This window comes from Desmodus rotundus, chromosome 10, assembly GCF_022682495.2.
Source record: "Desmodus rotundus isolate HL8 chromosome 10, HLdesRot8A.1, whole genome shotgun sequence".
Taxonomy (NCBI): Eukaryota; Metazoa; Chordata; class Mammalia; order Chiroptera; family Phyllostomidae; genus Desmodus; species Desmodus rotundus.
Window position 1 is genome coordinate 19,681,705 of NC_071396.1, and position 6,697 is coordinate 19,688,401.

The 6,697-nt window shown below is 44.3% G+C and overlaps 1 protein-coding gene across 2 annotated transcripts in view; it reads right to left on the minus strand.

Annotated features, from left to right (window-relative positions):
- The window catches only part of TBCE (tubulin folding cofactor E), a 68,415-nt gene extending 62,015 nt beyond the window's left edge, over positions 1 to 6,400 (minus strand). The window contains exon 1 of one of the 2 annotated variants that reach the window (XR_008425432.2): positions 6,133 to 6,400. The gene's annotated coding sequence lies outside the window, so the exon portion shown is untranslated. The remainder of the gene's footprint in view (positions 1 to 6,132) is intronic. The other variant, XM_024561931.4, reaches the window with a different exon arrangement.
- Positions 6,401 to 6,697: the final 297 nt, after the last annotated feature.

Genomic DNA, 6,697 nt, shown 5'->3' on the forward strand with positions numbered 1-6,697 from the left:
CTGCTAGTGGTCAGACTGCCTGCCCCTTCCGTCCCACACTCCGCCAGTCTCAGTCCCGCCACGGCCACGCGAGTCCACTCCACCCCGGTGCCCATCTCCGCCCCTCCTACCAGTCTGGATGTATGTTTCTTTTTTATCTACTTGGTGTCGGACTTCCTTGCCGTTCGATTTTCTGTCAGTTCTGGTTGTGCGAGGAGGAGGCGCAGTGTGTCTACCTACGCCGCCATCTTGATTCTCTCTCCCTTATCTTTTTAAGATTTTATTTTTTTAGAGAGAGGAAGGGAAGGAGAAAGAGGAGAGAAACATCAATGTGTCAATGTGTCAATGTGTGGTTGCCTCTCACACACCCCTACTGGCGATCTGGCCTACAACCCAGGCCTGTGCCTTGACTGGGAATCGAACCAGCGACCCTCTGGTTTGCAGGCCAGTGCTCAGTCCACTGAGCCACGCCAGCTAGGGCTCCTTTTCCTTATCTTAGGAACACACTATTCATTCAAAATTTTAACAATTTCTTTAATTCTTCTAAAAATAGCTGTTTTTTTAAGAATGGAAGACTCAACCTGAGAAAGGCATGGTTTTCCTCTATTTTCTGCCTTTTAGCCCAGCATCTTCTTCTTTTAGGACACGAACTTTTTCTGTCTGGTGAGCTGCCACTCGCTCGCTACAGGAGTGGGTGGACATATGGCCCAGGAGAGGCAATCTGATGACCCCTCACCTCTGCTTCCTGTGTCCAGCACTGGTCTGTGTGTGAAAACCCTAATCCAAGCAGAGCCAATCTTTTAGGAAATGACATCAGCACTTGAAGGGGGGGGGGGGGGGTCCATCTCTTTCTTTCCCAAGACCGTAAAGGAAAAGATTCACTTAAACCTGGAATAACTTAGGGGCATTGTTGCCACTATGTGGAAAAAAGTTGTCTGAAAATAGTAACTCTGCAAACAAGAAAGCAGAGTTGAACCAGCCATGCCTAAAGCCTTTCATTAACTCAGTTAAGTGAAATACTAATTACTTTTTATTTTTAGAGAAGGCAAGGGAAGGAGAAAGACAGGGTGAGAAACATTGATGTGTGGTTGCCTCTCACATGCCCCCCACTGGGGACCTGGCCTGCAACCCAGGCATGTGCCCTGACTGGGAATCAAACCAGCGACCCTTGGGTTTGCAGACTGGCACTCAATCCACTGAGCCACACCAGCCAGGGCTCTAAATTATTTCTTTTGCTTATATCAATTTGAGCTAAGTTTCTTTCCCCTGCAACTGAAAGAACCCTGAAAAAATACATAAGAATTTAGGTCATATTTAGGTGACCTAAATATGGTCAAATTTAGGTCAAATTAGGTCATATAGCTCCTACTTAATGTTATATGATCATTACATGCAGCCAGTCTGCTGGATGGAAGTTCTACCTCTCCGACTGCATGCTAGCTACGACACACTGGATAATTTAACCTGCGTCTGTTTCCTCATCTATAAAATGTTGATAATATTAGGACCTACTTCATAGGGCTGTTGAATTAAATGTTATTATATGCATGAATGCTCAAAGTATTGTAAACAGTAAATGTAGCCATTAAGATTATAAGATTGTATATTTATGAGGAAAATGTTCCATAAATCCAAAGAAATGTATTTCAAGTTCAGAAGAACAGAAGCTGATATGAGGAAGTTAATCACAGGAAACCGACTGCCCACAGTAGGAATGGAGTCCAACATCAATGACCACACTTCCCTCCTCCTTTAGCCAAGAAATTCAAACAGATGCCTGAAGCACAGTAGGAAAGGTAAAAACATTGGCAGTTTGTGAATTAATATTAGAAAAGATTTTTCAATATGGGTTTTATTATATTTCCTTGATATTTGTTCAAAGTGGTAGCAAAATAATTGGTGAGGTCTGGTGCATCATTCACACACTGACACCTATCAAGTAGAAAGCTCAACCTCAATGGAAACACATCTGAGATTTAGACACTCCAGGCAGTAATCCTGGCTCGGGCACTAAACAGCTGTGCATCCTTAGATTCGTTAACCTTTCTGTTGTAAGAGTATAGGGAAGTAGAAGACATGCCCTTACAGCCATGAGTATCTGACCTTTTGGCATCTCTGAGCCGCACTGGAAGAGTTGTCTTGGTCCACACATCAAATACATTGCAACACGTAATCACAAAAAAATCTCATAATGTTTTAAGTAAATTTACAATTTTGTGTGGGGCCACATTCACAGCCATTCTCGGCTCCACGTGCCCCACAGGCCGCAGGCTGGACACCCATGAACTTCGTCTAATTAGGAGAGATGCGCAAAACTAGGATCTAAAATTAGGAATGCAAGCACCTTATTCAGTGATAGAAGAGAACCATGTACGGCAAGAGTGAGGGAAGGCATAGGGACTACAGTCAGTACTGTGATAACTATGAATGCGGCCAGGTGAGTACCTGAAATTGCGGGGGGTTCTCTCTGTAAAGTACCTGACTGTCTCCCCACTATGCCGCACATATGAAACTAATACAGGACACCACTGAATGTAAACCGTACTTGGAAAAAAAGACTGAGGAAAGGCTCCACGTAGAAACCGTGCCCTGGTTAAGCTGTTAGGAATGGGCAGCAGACAGAGAACAAACTTTGCAGGTAGGGAAACGAAAGAGGGTTTCACGGATTGGAAGTTCATGTTGGGAGACTAAATGCGGGAATACCTTTAAACATTTATGGGCAAGATGTCATTTGCTTTTAAACTACCACCCAAAGTGTAACAGTCTCCAAGTATTTAGCCCAATTTTATTTTATATTATTTATTTTTATTTTATTGATTTTTGAGAGAGAGAGGAAGGGGGAAGGTGGGAGAGAGGGAGAAAGAGGGAGGGGGAGAGAGATATCAATTTGTTGTTCCACTTATTTATTCATTCATTGGTTGATTCTTGTATGTGCCCTGACAGGGGACTGAACCGACAACTGTGGCGTATTGGGACGACATTCCTACAAACTGAACTACCCAGCCAAGGCCTTCTTTACCCCAATTTTAAACAAACCCATCTGCTATCCTTTTTTAAAATGTTTAATTGTGGTAAAGCACACATAAAATTCATCATCTTACCATTTTTAAGCACACAGTTGAGTGGCATTAGCTATATTCTCTGTTGTGACACCAAATTACTGAAACCTTTTTCATCTCGCAAAACTGAAACTCTGTACCCATTAAAGAATTCCCTATATCCCTTTCTCTCCAGCCCCGACCTTCTGTCTCTGTGAACTTGACTACTCTACATATCTCACTAAGTGGAATCACAGTGCTTGTCTTTTAGTGACTGGCTTGTGTCACTGAACAGAATGTCCTGCTGGCCTTTCACGCCCTTCGTCCCCCATGTCAGAGCCTGTGTCTAAGCTGTACTACTTCCTCACCACTCCTTTGTCCTCACATATTGAATTGTATCACGTCATTTTAAGTAGCTCCCCCGAAAAGCATTGGGCGTTTCCAAAGAAGCTGTAGACATGTCTTCTCGCTCAAACACCAGTGACTTAAATCTATACCAAAGCCACAGTTTTTATGGCAAAACTGTATGAAAGAGAGCTAACAAAATTAAATATGAAACAGTAAGTTTGTGCCCTTTCCCTACGTACTTTCAAATACCACCAAATCTTCCCAAATCTCTCCTCCACAAATTCATTACAGCTACTCCTAATAACTGGCAAATCATGATGTTTCCCCTTTCGGGTAGTCCCTACATACTTTTTGAGTAATATTCATTTCACCCTTATTTTCAATGGACTCTCTTGCACACTTCCCAGCAAAATGCTAAGGTAAGGAAACGATCATAAAGTTTTTTAAAAATAAACTTTGAAGTGCTAAATATATAATAAATATTCCATTAAGACAGATGATAAATTGCCCTGCTCAGCTGGTTGGAGCATCGTCCCATACACTGAAAGGTTGTGGGTTCAATTCTTGGTCAGGGCACATACCTAGGTTGCAGGTTTGACCCCCAGTCAGGAAGCACATGGGAGGCAACCTATCCATTTTTCTCTCTCACATCAATGCTTCTCTCTCTCCCCCTTCCTCTCTCTAAAAGCAATGAAAAAAAAAAGTGCTCAGGTGAGACTAAATATAGGTATTATAAAATGACTTTAATAAACTAAAAATAAAAAATAAATCAAACCACCAGAAAATAGTAACAACTACAAGTTTTATTATTGAACATTTACATTCTATAAAAATAATTTAAGATTCTATTAAAATTGCATTGGATTCAATTGAGTATGCACAGTAAAATTAAAAATTAAAATTCAAAGGTTAACCACTATAAGAACAGAGACAGAATATATAGAGAATAATATATCTTACAAACAAGTAGAAGGGTAAAAATGAAAAGAGAAAAGACCTTGAGTTTTTTTTTAAAAGGCAAGAAAGGAGATTTAAATAAAGACAGCAAATAAAGTACAAAGTATAAGATGGGAGAAAAAGTCCAAATCCCTTCATTATAAAGAGACTACTACAAGCAACATGCTGTTTTAGGCTCCAAGGATGCTGCAGTAAACAAAACACATAAAAAGTACCTGCTACCAGGAACTTTTATCCTAGTACCTTCTAGGTACTAGGATAGAAAGTACCTTCTATCCTAGTGGAGGAAACTTAATAACCAGATAAATGACTCTATCGCATGGAATGCCGTAAGATGACAAGCACAAGGACAATGAGTGCAATGGGGATGTAAGTGAAGGACACATCTGGGACAGCGTCACTGCGAAGGTAAACATTCAAAAAACATGAGGGAGGTAAGGGACTGAACCGTGTGGACATATTGGGGAAGTGCATTCCAGGCGAAGGAATGGCAAGTGCACATATCCTGAGGCTGGGATGTGCTTGAGGAGCCCATACAGCGGAAGGAAGGGGAGTATACAAGGGGGAAATCCGAGGTAAAGCAGGACTGCACCATAAAGGACCTCGGGGCCCTGGCTGGTGTGGCTCAGTGGATCGAGCGCCAGCCTGTGAACCACATTCCCCGTCAGGGCACACGCCTGGGTTGAGGGCCAGGTCTCCAGTTGGGGGCGCGCGAGAGGCAACCACACATGGATGTTTCTCTCCCTTCCTCTGTCTCTAAAAATAAACAAATCAAATCTTAAGAAGGACCTTGGGGGCCACTCTAAAGACCTGGCTTAGAGAGGTCTGAGTGAAATGAATAGTCTTGGAAGACTTTTTGAAAGTTAGTAGATAATCTGATTTTTTTTAAAGGAGGATCACTCTAGATGCCCTGATGCAAACGGACTGAAAAAAGAAAAAACAGACTAGTTAGGTGGCTACTGCGCAACCAGGTGAGAAATGGCTATAAGTTTGACAAGTGAAGGTGGTGAGAAGGGTTTGGGAGCCTGGACAGAATCTGGAGGCGGAGTCCAAAGCATGTGCTGATAGATTACACGCACTGCACCTCGCGGAAGAGCTGAGTCAAGGATGACTCCAGTGGTTCTGGCAGGAACAAGTATCTCAGCAGTAAATGTAAGTACGATAAACGTGCCAGTCAAAAGGCAGAGACTGTCAACTAGGATAAAAAACAAACAAACAGCGATATGCTGTTTAGAAAAGCACACAAAAAGGTTAAAACTAAAAAGGTGAAAAAAGTACAAACATCAAGTGACAGCGGCCATAGTTATATTAATTAATGTCAGACAAAAGAAAAGTCTGCTCTCCTAATCTCTGTCTTCCTCTAACAGTTCGGCATTTGTAAACTGTCTTCCCGAAGGGACTGAGGTTTTTGGGGGGGTAGGGACGTCATACTCTCACCTGGGTCCACCCACAACTTAAGACAGTCCCCAGTTGGTAATAAGCACTAGGTAATTTTTTTCAATGTTCTCCACCCACTTAACATGAGTTCCCCCCCACCACAAATGTTAAATGACTTGGAAGGACAAGCCTATTTCTCTCACGTGACACCAACTCACCGGTCGCCGGTACCAATTTCACCTCTTCCAAAGTAACAAGCCAGTAAGATGTTTCTGTGAAGTACAGGCGTCGCGGTCCACTGTGCTGGGCCCCGCCCGGGACCCCGCACGCCCCCCCACCACGTGCACAATGCCGCCCGCACACACGGCCTTGGCTGTACACACGCCCGCACGCGCGCGAACACACACGTACACAAACACAAACGCGCACTCACCCCCAGAGCCTGCGCGTCTGGCCAAAGCCGCAGAGAGCTGGCAACGCCCGGCTCAGGCCACCTGGGAAGTTTCTAAAAAACTTCGAGGAATGGAAGGAAAGACCGACAGCACTGCAAGGTCACCCTCGGCCACAGGCCACCAGGAACGTTCGTCCCCCCGGCTCCCAAGCCCCGGCTACGCTCAGCTGTCCGCAGCCAGTCGGGTGGTCAGGAAGGTGGCCCCTTGCACGCGCTGTGCCACAGCACAGTTTCCGGCTCTTTGCCGGAAGTGCTCCTTTAGACAGCAGGAAGTTCCGCCCCCATAGTGAGTGACGGCCGCCGGAGCTCTGAAGGGATTGTGACCAGAGGTTCGTTCAGCCCACCTAGACCCAGCCACTCAGCTGTCCCTTCGCTTCGGGAGCTATTCCCCGGAGCGATGAGCACCCAGAACAGAACAACCCGAGAATTGGGCACGTTCCCGCTCCCTGGTTCGAGTTGCAAGTCCCGTGTGAAGTTCAGCTAAGTGCAATGATGGAAAAAGCAAATATCGCAATCATGTTAATGGCTCATGCCAGTTTCTCCTACG